The 16,554-nt window shown below is 43.9% G+C and overlaps 1 protein-coding gene across 1 annotated transcript in view; it reads left to right on the top strand.

Annotated features, from left to right (window-relative positions):
- Window positions 1–16,554, top strand: part of ptprt (protein tyrosine phosphatase receptor type T) — a gene marked incomplete at its 3' end in the record, with an annotated part of 451,455 nt that overhangs the window by 206,403 nt on the left and 228,498 nt on the right. The gene's annotated exons all lie outside the window — the stretch shown is intronic.

The following is a 16,554-nucleotide window of genomic DNA, read 5'->3' as shown; positions in this document are numbered from 1 at the left end:
ACGGGCCTGGGGCGCGGAGGGAGAGGGAGAGGGAGGGGGGGACAAGTACCCTAAAGCTCGGGGCGCGGTGCGGAAGGACAGTGTGAGTGCACCCTCAGTCTTCTCTGTGAATATGTGCTCCTGTAGTGGGATACTACATAACATTAATACATGTTCCATGTGAGCCAAAATTCTGGAAACTATCATGTGAACCAAGCCTTTCAAAAACTAATAAAACTTTAATAAAAAAAAATAAATTAACTAAATTAGGTGACAGTCTGTGCTGCCCCCGCTATCCTGCCTGCATCTCCAAACAGGTGGTGAGCCGTCCGCCATCTACTGTAGGTGATACACTGACAATTGATACGGAGCTCATACAGCCCCCTGCTTCAAAAACATTTGAACAATCTACACTTTACAGAGTAGGTAAAGACCACACTCTAAACCAGGGGTGTCAAAGTCAAACACATCAGAGGGCCAAAAAAACAAATTTGCTACAAGCCGAGGGCCGGACAGGTTCAATGTTTATTAAAACATATTAAAATGATGCCTATAACCTGTTGAACCAAGACCTAACACAGTGTACCGTGTTTTATTTCATAATTAAATGCATAATCCAATATTTTTGTATCTGTCAGTAATTTCAGGTGAAAACATTTTTCAACAGACAAAAACAAACTTCCTCCAAAGAGAAAACACATGAATAAAGCAAGATTTTTGTATGACTTTAGTTATTTCAAGGAAAACATTTTCAACAGGCAAACAGCAAAAAAGAAAATGTCCTTAAAAAATAATATTATGTTCCTTAATATCAAGATAAAGACGCACAGCTTTGTGAACATGTGCTTCAAACACCCTGTTCTCATCGTCCACCTTCCCTTTAGCCATTATTGGGGGGGGGGGGGGGGGGTTGACATCTGCCCTGAATGCTGGTGAATAATGAAGCCCACTTGCCCACTTGTGGCGCTGCAGTAAGTTCGTGGGCTACCGTTGCATTGTGGGTAATGTAGTTTTTGATGCGTGAAAAACACCAGCAGGCGGCTGTGGCGTGCGGGCCGGTTCTAATACTAATCAAATATCATCCCGGGGGCCAAGATCATTCATTTGCGGGCCGGATTTGGCCTGCGGGCCTTGACTTTGACACCCATGCCTTAATAGGACCCACTAATAACACAATTCTGCTAGTCAAAATCCAGGGTGCATTTTAATGGCAGTGACGCAGCTACCACCACAGAGCATTGATTGACTATGCTTTTGAATTTAACAACTCTAACACACTGTGGTTGTCATTTTCTTACACGTCTATACATCCTGACGCATGAGTTCGTGCTTGGATAATATTAGCACGTTAGCGAACAAAATCAACCGTTATTGTGTTGTTGCTTTTAAAGTCACTATCTGGCTTTCCTGACCATGTTCCAGAGGATGAATGATGCTATGAAGCACCACAATGGGCCTTTTTTAAGTCTACGCTGTGTACAATAAAGTAAACAAAAGAAGGGTTAGTGCGGTCTTACAATAGCGATAGACCTAATACGTCAGGCCTATGTATGTTGTTGCTACCGCTTATAAAAAAAATGTCTCAGTGTTGTTTTTATGGTATCAGTTTAGATATCCCTTCAGTGGTTAAGCACAAGTCGAACAGCAGATATTAAATATTAAAGTACTGATCTCATATAATAATCCTTTTATCTTCAGAGCACTGGGTCTTTTTCTGAGATCACAGTGGAAGAGAAACAACAATCAGACACAGCAACAATCAGCTTTTTGTTATTTCTCTGTTTGTTTTTTCAGCAGCTGTCGTGTTTCAAAAAACGCAATTTATCATAGTGCGTTCAGATGTAGAAGTGCACTTATTGTTCATGTGCTTTTAATGATCTAATCACGCATTTGGTGAATCAAGGATCGAATACTCTCAATAAATAAAGGACCTAGAGTAGTTTTGAGTGAGGAAAATATAAAAAGAAAAGAAAGAGAGTCCTCATGAGTAACTGAGCTTTGTTGGTGGTGCTCTGTGGTTTGCTGCTTATCAAATATAGTCTGGGTTAATAAATTCCCAAAGTGCATGTTTGACTTAATGGACGTCAGTGTAAAGAGGCTAAAACCGGAGTCAAACCGGTTGACTGTGGTTAAGAGCTCAGCTTTGTACTGTCCGTAGCTGATGTGCACATTTTCTATTCAGGCAAGTACAAAGGCTGTTAATGTAGGTAGGATCTTAAAATATCGCAGGAAGGAGCCTTAAAACAGATGAAAACACCACAAAAACGACTGAAAACATGAAAACACCACAAAAATTACTAAAAACAGATGAAAACACCACAAAAATGTGACAAAATGACTGAAAACAGATGAAAACACCACAAAAACGATTGAAAACAGATTAAAACACCACAAAAACGTGGCAAAACGGCTAAAAACAGATGAAAACACCACAAAAACCACTAAAAACAGATGAAAACACCACAAAACGACTAAAAACAGATGAAAACACCATAAAAACATGACAAAACGACTAAAAACAGACGCAAAACACCACAAAAACGATTGAAAACAGTTTAAAACACCACAAGAACATGACAAAACAACTTATAACAGATGAAAACACCACAAAAACGACTTAAAACAGATAAAAACACCATAAAAACATGACAAAACGACTAAAAACAGATGAAAACACCACAAATACGTGACAAAACGACTGAAAACAGATGAAAACACCACGTAAAATTGTTTCTCTGTGTCTTTAAAATTCAAAATTGTTTGAATTTGGCGATGTTTTCTTCCTTCGCGCCTTTACAAGTTACATATACCAACCAAACCCAACACCTGCTCGCTCTGTTGAGCTTAAACATCGTTTCCTTTAAAAACAAGGTTAATTCAATCTGGTCTCACATCATAATAACTAATGCAGCTGTGTCCTGTAATCCTTGTACCACAAAATGTAATTTTATCTTAATCCAGTCCTGCAGAACCGCTGCTGATTCCTGCTTTTCATCAAGATGTGTTCCTTTGTTCCTTCGGGGGATAAACCGGGACAAAGATGAAACTGATTTTGTGAACATATGTATTATTCCATGTTTTCACATGTGGACATCAGACTTAATGAGATGTTCCAGTCCAGAATTCATTTGATATGAAAGAAATGTCATGGTGACAAAATGACTGATGGCACTGAATGAAATGATGGGGCTTTTTTTTACACAATGGCAAATAAACTGAGAAAATTTTGATTTTTCTTTGGGAACAGGGTGTTTTTCCTCATGTTGAATCACATTAGTTTGAATAAGCCTGTGGATATTCTCTCTCTCACACACACACACACACACACACACACACACACACACACACACACACACACAACAAGCCTGTGAATGTTCTCATGTGTCCAGGTCGTCGTTCTCCTCAAAGCAATTTCAGTCAAAACCAACTGGACTTGGTTATTTGTCTAGGAAGATGTTTCACCTCTCATCCAAGAGGCTTCATCAGTTCACGTACGCATCTGACCAGGCTGGGACTGGACCAGGACCAGGCTGGGACTGGACCAGGACCAGGACCAGGCTGGGACTGGTCCAACTAACTGGTGTGAGATCCAGGTCTTTAACCTCTCACAAGGCCGTTGATTTCACTGGAACCCTTTGTGCTCCAAGTGCCAACGACATAGCATCAGCGACTGAATAACATAAGTCAACATAATGAATAACCATTATTAGGGTGAGAAGTTCAGCATCCGTGAGGAACTCGGAGTAGAGCCGCTGCTCCTTTGCGTTGAAAGGAGCCAGTTGAGGTGGTTCAGGATCATCTGGTAAGGATGAACCCTGGACGCCTCCCTAGGGAGGTGTTCCAGGCACGTCCAGCTGGGAGGAGGCCTCGGGGAAGACCCAGGACCAGGTGGAGAGATTAGATCTCCACACTGGCCTGGGAACGCCTCGGGATCCCCCAGTTAGAGCTGGTTAATGTGGCCCGGGAAAGGGAAGTTTGGGGTCCCCTGCTGGAGCTGCTGCCCCTGCGACCCGACCCCGGATAAGCGGCTGAAGATGAGATGAGATGAATAACCACTATTTTCCAAATGCGCATAGTCATAGAAAAAGTCAGCAAGGAGACTGTGGGAACATGGGCAGGTAGCTAGCCTAACGTTACTTACCTGTTTAGGTGGTAGGTCATGTTCGTCGTGGACGAGTGATAGGCAAAGTTTTCTTGTAAAGTGTCCACGTGACCTTATCGGGTTATCCTTGTTCTTTTCATGGTAATCCCATATATTAGACGTTTTACCCGACATGACGGCTATAAACTGTGATTAACTGTTCAACCGCGTTGTCGAACGGACCTGTCGCGTTAAAAAAAAAAAAAAACACTGACGGTGAGTGAGTGTCACAACTTCCTGTATCTGGCCCTTCAAATTAAAAGCCCTCTAGCCTTTTAGGCCAGAAGCCAGTTACAGAGATTTTCACTTAAAACTTGGCTTCAAATGTTTGTTGTTTGTTCTCCTGCAACCAATGGACTAATACAATTTTGGTGTGCTAATGATTTTTTGGTCGACCAGTAGTTGGTCGACTATTTGGGTGCAGCCCTACAAATAAGTATTTCTTTTAAATATGCTTTTGCTTGCGAGCAGCTGTTAAAAACATGCTTATGACGATTAAACATGGATGATAGAGTGAGCCAGAGAAATGAAAACTTTGAATGAGAGAGGGATGAGTTAAGAGAGACACAGAAAAAAATAGGCGAGAGATTCCTGTCTTAATAAAGCAGGCCATTCAATTTGCAGCACTGCTGAAGTTAGAAGACATAAACACACACACAAACACACACACACACACAAAGGTACGTCGTGTGAGTCATGACCATACAGTCACGTAGCATGCAAATGTTGGGGTGCACATTATGAGTCATATAAGGCTTTTGTATACATTTTCACACATCAAGATATCCAAGTTGACATTGTGCATCATAAAAGATGAGAGTACACACACACATACACACTAACACACACACACACACACACACACACACACACACACACACACACACACACACACATATACACAAGTGAGTGATAAGGTTTTGAATAAAAATGACAGCGTCTAATTGCGTTTCTTTGTTAGGGTTATTCGATATGCTCCACCACACTGGGCCTTTAATCAACACCTTGGAATTACTAATCAAAATATTCTTCTGTCAGACTTCTTTTAGACCCTGAAAGAGTGTGTGTGTGTGTGTGTGTGTGTGTGTGTCTGTGTGTGTGTGTGTGTGTGTGTGTGTGTGTGTGTGCACATCTCCATATCTATGACTCACTAATTCATGTGGGAATTTAAACCTTGACATGTTGGTCCAACAGTGTTTTCTGTAAGGTTATTATTCATAGTATATAATACAGTATGTTACACATTTAAATGCTATATGAATAAACTAATTATAGGACTAAAAAAATATCTCCTCTGGCAAGTGACAGGCTACAAATATGTTATGCGTTGACATGCTTCTTCTTAGTCTATTCTTTTTTTGGAAACCCAATTAAGAAATCATAAGACATTACCAAGCGGAGCTGAAGACACAAGTGTCTGAGTCAGTTGGACTGGACCGTATAATTATATGTTTATTTGGTGTAACACCTTTCACAGAAACAAATTTCACCATGTGCTTTACAAAAACAAGGTTGCAGATAACATCATGAAAGAGATAAGAGCAAGAAAAGATGAAATCAGATCAAAAAGATCATAAAAGATAAGATCAAAAGAGGCACACAAACAAACACAGGTAATGGGAGACATGGACAAGAACAAACTTGAGACATTTTAAAGTGATACACAGCTGAAAATATGGATCTTAAATTGTTAAAAGCTTCTCCTGCTACTGCAGAGCGAATGCCTAGAGGTAGAAAGCTCCAAAGTTTGTGGAGCCACGATCTCAAAGGCACGATCACCTTTTTGTTTTTAGTTTAGAGCGAGGGACAACCAGTAAGCCCTGGTCCGAGGACCTCAGTGACCTGCTGCTGATATATGGATTGAACAGGTCACGAATGATCAGGCGCTTGGCTGTGCAGGGCGTAAAATCAATCCTATACCTGATGGGAAGCCAGTGCTAAAAACATAAAAACTGGTGTAAAGTGAGTCGTCAACCTAAAGTAAACGGCTTTTACCCCGGAGTACAAAAGGAAATGTGTCATGTCTGATTTAGCCCATAAATCAATTGAGCAGCTTATTGTGCGGAGAATTCATAGCGAGTCAGTGGGTTTGTTGATGACATACTTGACGACAAATTCAAGAAACAGCAGGAGACTTTATGACCAAATTACGAACCGTGTCGTGTCCTCTCTCCTAACCCTGACCCTTACCCAGGTGCCACCCCTCGCCTAAACCAAAGTATTTGAGTATGTCTAGTAAGTCGTGTCTGACAGAGAGAATCACATGTGCTACGTGTGAGAGGAAAACTCCTTGTTCATTATTCAGATAAGAAAAGAGCTCCAAGTGAAATTCTGGCCTAAAATCATCCCAGCATGATACGTGTCCCTACACATTAACCGAAGCATCAATGGGACCCCAAACTTCCCTTTCCCAGGCCACATTAACCAGCTCTAACTGGGGGATCCTGAGGCGTTCCCAGGCCAATGTGGAGATCTAATCTCTCCACCTGGTCCTGGGTCTTCCCCGAGGCCTCCTCCCAGCTGGACGTGCCTGGAACACCTCCCTAGGGAGGCGCCCAGGGTTCATCCTTACTAGATGATCCTGAACCACCTCAACTGGCTCCTTTCAACGCAAAGGAGCAGCGGCTCTACTCTGAGTTCCTCACGGATGCTGAACTTCTCCCCCTCTCTCTAAGGGAGACTCCAGCCCCCCTCCTGAGGAAACACATTTTGGCCGCTTGTACCCGCGACCTCGTTCTTTGGGTCCTGACCCAGCTTTCATGACCATAGGTGAGGGTAGGAACCAAGATTGACCGGTAGATCCAGAGCTTTGCCTTCCTCAGCTCTCTTTTCGTCACAACGGTGCGGTAGAGCGACTGCAGCACCGCCCCCGCTGCTCCGATTCTCCGGCCAAACTCATGCTCCATCGTCCCCTCACTCGTGAACATGATCCCGAGGTACTTGAACTCCTTCACTTGGGGTAAGGACTCATTCCCTACCTGGAGTTTTGGTCACTTACCTTTATTGTCCCTTCAGTGTCATCTGTAGGCAAAATGCCATCAAATTTTGCTGCACTGCTACAGAGCTGATATGTGCATGTTATAAATGCACATTGCAGTCATTGGGTTATTTTCCTGCAAATATGGACCAGATTTAAGTTTCTATGAGATGTTTGGAGGAGAGGTGAGAAAGGTACTTCCTCTTTGCGATGCTTTGAATAAGAAGCCAGGCCATGCCAGAGTTTCATCGCTTGAAAAATGACAGGAGGGCTTTGAAACTCCCCACACTAGAGGTTGTCCTATAAAGCTCCTTGGTGTTTTGAAGAAAGATGGATAATGGCACCCAATTCTCAAGTGAAAAAGGAAATGCTGTGGCGCATCCATCTTTTTTTGTTAGATTCAATTTGTGGCTGTAAACGGCTGAATGTTCAGGATGTTTCCAAAAAGCTTTTTTCAGTTGATATGCATTAGACAAAGAGCACTTCCTGTCTTTGTCAGAATCGTTTCTGTTTCATCAGATGCATTTAGTTGGCACTCACCCACAATGACTTGCAGTGAGTGCAGAATAATGCAGAATCAACATATCTCCTTCAATATCAGTATCACCAACAATATGCACGGCCAATAGCAAACAGATTAAAGGCCAGAGTTCAAAGCATGGTCGAAAATATTCCCTAAAAGTCATGTGATCATGGGGAGGAGGAGGAAAGGGAGGAATGAAAATAAAAGGTGAGAGGTGGAAGCAGGAAACGCATGCACACACAGTGATTTTAACGCATTGCAATCAGTTGTCCCTCCTGGCACTGTCTGTCTCCTTCTCCTCAACATTTAGAACAATTCACAGCCCTCACTGTGTGTCTGTGTATGTGCATAAGCTCTGTTGTGTCCGTGGGTCTAGTGCTTAGTGTTCATGTGTGTGTGAATGTGTCTGTAATCTGCGCGTAACATGGTGCAACCTTGTGTTTATAACTGTTTGACAGCATCCCTCCCTGACAAGGTGTCAGACACCTCTTTATAAAGACGCGTGAAAGCTTGTCTCTTCCTGGAAACACACAAAAACACATACACACTGTTGTTACTAGGTAAATTTTACTATAATGAGTCAAGTGCCTGTAGTAAGCCTGTCTGCACCTCTATGTGTGACAGAGAGGAGAGATGTGCAGTACTCTAACTGCTCAGTATAACCATACCGGCAGATTTTTTGTTTCCTCAAGTCATCCTGCCAGGGATTTGCTAAGTGGTGTCTATGCTGTACAGGAAATATCAACACCGTGGACCGCGGCAGTGCTTTCCATTATTACTTGAACAATGACAAAACACAGGGCTTTCACCACCCGGGTGAGCGGGGTTCATTTCCCGGGCCGTGGCCATTCATGTCCAGGTGCCGTTCACGTCCCGGACCACAGCCTTTTTCCCCAAACTTATGTTGTGGGAATTTTGGATATTTGTAATTCATAATCATAGTTTTGTCAGGTCAGACACAGTTCAGTGTCTCCTCTGTCTCACCTTCTTAATGGATAACGCAAATAACTAACTCTTGATGGTATAACGGCATATTTGTGCATGTGGACCCTGTGTTAGAGACCTTGTGATGAGAGAGGTTCAGAGTGTCTAAGGCATGTTTTTGTTTGGTCTAAAGACGTCACCCAACCAAGGCTTATCGCGTCCTGTCTCTTCCCCTAAAAGACTGGGCACCATTTGGCTCGTTGTCATTCTTGCTGGACTCTAACTTTGTGAGGATGCAGGGGTGAACGTATTTTTGTCTGCAGAGGAAAAGCTGATCCTGTTTGTTGATCTTTATTGAAGAATCCATTTCCACCACACTCACCAACTGGTTCTCATGCGTTACCCTAACTGTCACTGTTCTGGGAATGTTGCCTTTTGGCGGTTCACTTCCCGGTCCACGTCACGATCCACTTCTGGTCCGTCACTGTCTGTTGGTCAACTTTCGCTCTGTGTTTGGTAAGATATCATACAAATTTGTGTGCAGAACTTTTCGTACCATATTATACGAACCTCTTCATGACAATATGTTGAACGAGTGTTCAGTTTTTATATAGTCACACTATAAAGTTTTGTACAGTATATCGTATTGTAGTGCTTCCACATTTTAGGGAACCGTTCTAGCAGTACATTATACGTGTAGGAACAGTGGATGAGGCCAGCCTGTTGCAGACCACCATTGTGCAAGTAGCTTATAATGAAACCGACGTACGTTTGTTGTTAATTATCGCGGGAGCAAATGAGGCAATATGGTGACGTAGTATAAGAGCCCCAAAGTCCATGTAGAAGAAGAATTCCTTTATTAGTCCTGCAACGGGGAAATTCCATTTTGTCTCATCTCATCTCGTCTCATCTCATCTCATCTCATCTTCATATCCGGGGTCGGGTTGCGGGGGCAGCAGCTTTAGCAGGGGACCCCAAACTCTCCTTTCCCGGGCCACATTAACTCGATTTTGTCACTCTATTATTTTTATTCATGTTACACACACACACACACACACACACTGACCAGCGCCCCGAGCAGTTGGGGGTTTGGTGCCTTGCTCAACAATAGTGCCCAGGAGATGAACTGGCACCTCTCCAGCCACCAGTCCACCCTCCATTCATGGTCCACACAGGGACTCAGACTGGCGACCCTCCGGTTTCCAGCCAAGTCACCTATGAACTGAGCTACTGCCGCCCATGTACGAAGGAGTGGTTGAATTAGGGCGCACTCACACTGTCCTTCGCACCGCGACCCGGACTTTAGGGTACTTGTCCCCCCTCCCCAGCCCCGTTTGTACTCACACTGCCTGGCCCTCGGCCAATGCTTCTTGCTGTCTATACGACATCACACCGTAACACGTCACACGCATTGATCGCGTGTGTGTGGCTTTGTTTACAAATCTTTCCATAGACCTCGGAGTTTTTGTGCGTCTTGTCGACTGTTTTTGAATATTTTCATCGACCAAATCTGCAGTAAACACTCCACCTCCGCATCACACCAACGTGAACCTTTCACTGCCATTGTTGTTGTTGTTAAATGTCCGCGCATGGTCCGTCCTTCTATTTACTATGTCCAAACAGGCACACATACTGCTACCGCTCGTGCTCGTACATGTGCAAACGGCTCTGCTAAAGCCCACTTCTTTCAAGCGGGCCGTGGACGGCCAGCTGGCCGCAGTTATACTCCAGGTATACTCCAGGTATACTCCAAGATATTTGTAATCCTGGACAACATCCACAGTCACGCCGTTGATGGAGATGGGTGTGGGGGCAGATTTTTTCCGCAGGAGTAAATCAATGCCATATGTTTAGTCTTGCTTGTGTTCATGTTTATATTTATGTAGGCACTGTGAAACCAAGTCAAATTCCTAGCAATGAAAATTGTCTGGCAATCAACCTGATTCTGATTCTGATTCTGATCTCCGGACTTTCATTGACTGCAAGATCCCGGGAAGCCAATAAAGTCCATCAACTGTGTTCCTATGTATTTGTCTCAGTGCATTGATTTTATTTGACTTATATGATCCACTACAACAGTCTTTACAGTCACCTTAATATAGGAGCGGATATATTAAAACAAGACAGAAACAATCAGTTATCACTTAAAAATAACATAGTCATTCTTAAAAGATCACAGTCTACAAAAGCTACTTCCTCTTAAAATGCTATTTTTGATGGTAGAGAGACGACAGAAAATGAGGGAGAGAGAGACAAGTCCGTTCTTTTCAACTTGAGATACTCGACTGCAAAAATGTATCATGGCAACATTTCTGCCTCCATGTTTGGTTCAATTCCAATCTTGCGCATTATGCGGCCTGTTCAGCGCAGGGATCATTGTTCCACACGGACCGTTTTTGCGGATGCTCACCACTACAGCCCAGTAAAGGAGGAGACTAAGTTTGGGATCATTTCACACTTAAAAAGAAGTCAAAAAGGTTCAATGTGTCAACTGTCCACCCGGCAGACTAGGCCTATAACAGCATAATTAAGCAGAACAAGATCAGCTTTAAAAATAACAACATTGCTAGGGGCTCGTGGACAGTGTCTGCCTCCAGAATAACACTTGGGGAGGAGCTTTGTAAATTATGAATTACACATTTACAAAATTCCCACAACAATGGAAACTGCTAGCTTAAGCTGCCTTTTATTTTATATAATAACAATAACAATGACAATAACAATAATACAAATGAAAATCATTAATTCACTGATTGTTTGAAAAACAACAAACAGCCAGAGTGTTCCGCTGTTGCCTAGCAGCGGTGGCTTTGATGTTGAGGGGGCGGAGCTTAAAGAACTGCCTTTGTGATATCATAATTCTATGTAAATGAGAGATCACTGAGGGTTCCAGCACATTCTCGATCTGCCTCCAGACCTGAACAGCTGCTGCACACAAGCTCACGTTGCTTCGACCAGGAAGGACAATAACTCGCTTATTCACAGGGATTCTTCGACGGACATTCAGGACACAAAGCATTCAAAAGGAACAACAGCCACGATGGCCCTCTCAAGACCAGCATCGCCACAGACGGACGAGTCAGGAGCCGTGGATTTGTGCAATTATCTGATCAAATCCTACTTCAAAAGGATAACCCCCGAACAGCTGGAGCTGTTGAAAACAGGCACCGCAGATGACGCCACTAAAATTGTGCTGGCCGAACTGCTGCTGGACATAATACGGTCCTTGTCCAAAGCCGTGCTGAGAGCTCTCCAGGGCCAAACTAAAGTGTCTGTGGAGGACATTCAGTCCTGTGTGGGGGACGCTGTCTCACAGAGTTTCTCCGACGTTCTGGACATCAAGAACCCGATCCAGGGTATCAACTCAAATCGCTTGTCGAGTTTGCTCAGCAGAGACATTTCAGAACACGTCAACTCTTCTCTGGCAAGCACACACCGCATCACTCCCCCCCGCAGGCTGAACACTATGATTGAATACGTCTGCAAACTTTTAAAGGCCCTCACAGCCAGGGTCAAAACACCTTTTATAAAGAGGAGAAGACCGAATCCGACCACCTCCCCCGAAAAACTCATCAAGTCATCAGACCACAGGCGGGCATCAGTTTCACTTGTGGATCCGGACAACCCCAAGGATCAGGAGCGCTGGCAGACACCAGTTACACCTTTAGATCCAGAAGACCCAGACAGAGACGACAAGGAACCAGAAGACCCAGAAGACCTAGAAGACTCAGAAGACGATGACCACGGACACACAGAAGCCCCGGTGGAGGCCACACCAGAGGACAGGATTAGAGACATGATCCAAGAGGAGGTGACTCAAATCTTTGAACCTCTTTTGGACGAAGAGTCGCGTTCTGAGTTGACGCTGCGATCCCAAAGCTCCTCTGACATCGAGGCTGTCGTAGAAGACATTGCCGACGATGTGAGGAGTTTGAAAGACGTCCCAAGTCCAACATCTGAAAAGGAGGACCTTCGGTTTAGGAAAAGAGCAGAGAAGAAGATCAAGGCCTTTTATGCAAAGTATTTTGCCAGACAATGGATCACTCGTAATGCGAGAGAAGTGGTGGACAAATTCGACCTGGACCCCAAAGAAGAAAGCAGCAAATCACCGCAGCAAATCACAGACCTCGTTCCCTCTCTGCTGGCCGAGGAGGGTGAAAAACTAATGGATGGAAATGAAGGTTGGGAAATGACAAAATTCAAGAACATTTCCCCTCTCAAAGTCCAGACGTTCACACAGGAATTCAGTGATCTCCTCTACGGACACATCGCAAATGCATCAGAGCCAGAGATTAATCCAGGAACGTCAGGAACAGTCTGCAGGACAGTGCATGTTCCTCAGTCCGATGCTGACATGTACGCTGAGATCCAGGACAGAGCGTGGAGTTTCCTGGGACTGATGAGTTGGTGGATGAACACTCAGGTCAACACCCACAGTGACAGATTGATCACAGGTATAACGGCCAGTGAGTTAATGCCTCCTATAGAGTCACCAACCACACCCTTCATGGGGCCCTTGCCTGCGTTGACTGGTGCATCGAGTAAAGCATCGACCGGTGGAGCGACCGTCTCAGTAACTAAAGAGACACTTGCCAAACTTGCGGCGCAGCAGGAAAGAAATAAGCAGTTCATCGAGGCGTTTGTGGAGCAGCTGGTTGGGCGGGCATACAGGAAAAACAAAGTGACCTTTACCTGCTCAAACCCAGAGGCCATCATGAAGCACCTGTTTGAGGTCATATGGGCAAAGGTCGAGGGTGTAGACTTCCACGCCACCCAGAAGACCTTCAAGAACCTCGACAAGACCATCTTCCAGGACCTGTGCAAGAAGTGGGGCAACGAACAAATGGTGCTGATCTCCCTAAAACTAGGGGAACCAGCACTTGAGAAGTTCATTGCTTCCTCCGTCAAGCGTCACCTGAAGACACCACAGGAGTCGAACGTCATCCGCAGATTCTTCTCCGCTGTGGGCAGCGCCATCTCCAAGTGCTGCGGATGTCACCGCGGAAATCTGGATTCCTCCGAGTGGTCCGACAGGGCCACATTCAATGCCGGGTGATTCGGTTGTTGTGCATTAATGCCGAGTGAATCGGTTTTTCTGCACGCAATGCCGAGTGATTCGGTCGTCGTGCGTTCAATGCCGAGTGATTCGGTTGTTCTACAAACGCCGAGCGATTCGGTTGTTGTGCATTAAATGCCGACTGAATCGGTTTTTCTGCACACAATGCCGGTGAGCCGGTTAAAAAAAACAAAGAAAGGAAAGAAAACCAAAAATAAAGTCTGTTTATCTCCCTCATCATTTGCTGTAAGGTCCGCTGATTCGATCTCATTCATAAATGTGGGTTTTGTTTGTTTGATATCGAGTAAATACAGAAATACTCACATAATAATAATCAGACATTAAGTGTCTTAGCGTTTGCCTCTCTGGTCGTCCGCAGGCGTTTCCTTCTACAAGTAATATTCCCCAGATATGATCCATCAGAACACCACAGAACCAAACCTCCGTCCTCTCACTGTGCTTTCTCTCTCTTTGAACAAGACAACAGGTGTAAACAAAAAGATATATAAGTTATTTCAGTAATGCATTTGAATTCATGACATGTTGTGCTGTGAAGCACTTTGAGTCTGCCTTGTGTATGAAAAGTGCGTTACAAATAAAGTTGCCTTGCCTTGAATCAGTCGGATCCAATAGAGTTTTTGTGTGCGCCACAGCTGCATGATAAAAATGTCATCAACACACTGGCTCGCTTTGAATTCTCCGCACATTTATTCAACTGCTCTTTCCACACATGAGCTCACCCAGAAGTTACACAGACCTTATAAATCAGACATTAAACTGAGTTTAAGTGCGCTTTCACAACTCATAGTCCGTTTCTAGTCCACTCCCCTGGTGTGCACGACATGCGAAAATTAATATATATATATATTTTTTTGGTACGGCTCGCTCCATCAACGGCGTGACTGTGGATGTTGTCCAGGATTACAAATATCTTGGAGTATACCTGGACAACAAACTGGACTGGTCCAAGAACACTGAGGCTGTCTACAAGAAGGGCCAGAGTCGTCTCTATTTCCTGAGGAGGCTCCGGTCATTCAATGTATGTAACACCATGCTGAGGATGTTCTACCAGTCAGTGGTAGCCAGTGCCATCTTCTTTGCTGTTATGTGCTGGGGCAGCAGACTGAAGGCAGCAGACTGAGGGGCAGCAGACTGAAGGCAGCAGACTGAGGGGCAGCAGACTGAGGGCAGCAGACTGAGGGGCAGCAGACTGAGGGGCTGCAGACTGAGGGGCTGCAGACTGAGGGGCAGCAGACTGAGGGCAGCAGATGCCAAGAGGATCAGTAAGATCATCAGGAAGGCTGGCTCCGTCCTGGGGGTCAAACTGGACTCTTTGGTGGCGGTGTCTGAGAGGAGGATGCTGTCTAAACTGCACAGCATCCTGGACAATAACTCTCACCCTCTCCACCAGCTGCTGACCTCCAGCAGAAGCACCTTCAGCCATAGACTCATTCTCCCTCGGTGTAATACTGAACGCCGGAGGAAGTCTTTTCTTCCGGCGGCCATCAAACTTTATAATTCATCTCCCCCCAGTCAGGTGAGGAACAGTGGAGACACTGTATCCTGAAAATGTCACTTTGTCACTTTATACCATCACTGCATCACTTTATTCAGTTGTACTTTATTCAGTTGTACTGTCACTTACTTCAGTAAGTAATGCTGCTATACGACACTGTCACTTTATATCAACACTACATCACTTTATTTATTTATTAATGGTTTACTGTAACTATCTGCTGATACACTTACTGTGCTTTAGGACATGCTGCTACATTTCACTGGTTTACTGTAACTTACTTAAGTACGAAATGCTGCTACGCTCCACTGTGCCATACTGTCACTTAGTTCTGTAGGACATGCTGCTACATTTTTAACATTTTTAACACTTATAACTTATCGCTCCTTCTCACTTATTTAGTTTGTACTTATTTTATTTCAATCTGCTGCTAAACTGCACGCTGCGTATTGTTGTATATTGTATATACCTACGCTTAACCACGACGTCTGTTGCACTCGGTCACACTTAGTTCATTGCTTTATTTATCTGACGTTAGCTTTGTTTTGATTTGATTTATGTTTTATGCTTATTGTTACTCTGATCCTTTTCCGCCTTTGTATTGAAACTGTTGCAAAATAATTTCCCTCAGGATAAATAAAGCTTCTTGAATCTTGAATCTTGTTATGCGCGGAACGGGTGCACTCACACTGCTTAAAGGTACTAGGCTTTAGCTGAAAAAACGGTTTTGTTTTTACAGAACAACAGTGTGAGTGCGCCCTTACAGGCCATGAAAAAGAAGGATACCCAATGCATGTTGCATTAAATGTATTAAATTTTACATTTTTTGTAAGCTTGTCAATTTGTCCAATTAAATACTTTCCCCACCTAAAATATTATTAATTATAAGTGCGTATCTATCCCTCGAACAGTGTCAAACTAAAGCATAACATTGACGCTTTAATCTCAAAGTCATTGATTCATTCAAAGTGCGATGTGCTTTATTAAAGAGATGACACAACAGGGGGGGGGAGTGTCACTGTGCAAATACCTACAACATGCAATGAAGCTCTTTAAAATTGAAATCAAAGCAATGATACATCAGGTGAAAGTTTTCCCCTGACAGGAGGAAGTTTATCCGTTGACATTGAATTAGTAATTGACTTTGTAAGCTAATAGACTTTTTGTCTTGTGTGTTCAATCCAAATTAGTTTGATTTGAATGTAGGGCTCCCAGCGGAGAGGTAGAAACTGTGGCCATAGCCCAACATTAGGACCATGGCTGCTGTCGTTTTCTCAGTTGTTCTTTTATTCACCATCTACAAAATGAAACACTAGATGTGATTGTTTGAGCTTATCCTTCTCCTCTTCAGTTTGGACTGAGCTTCTCTTTATTACAGCAGTACCTTAAAGTCAAAACTCATAGCTAAACGTACCTCAATGTGTGTTTTCACAAGCCG

The sequence above is a fragment of the Echiichthys vipera genome, assembly GCF_963691815.1.
Source record: "Echiichthys vipera genome assembly, chromosome: X".
Taxonomy (NCBI): domain Eukaryota; kingdom Metazoa; phylum Chordata; class Actinopteri; order Perciformes; family Trachinidae; genus Echiichthys; species Echiichthys vipera.
Note: the sequence above shows the minus strand (reverse complement) of the source record. Positions and strands in the feature narration are given on the sequence as shown.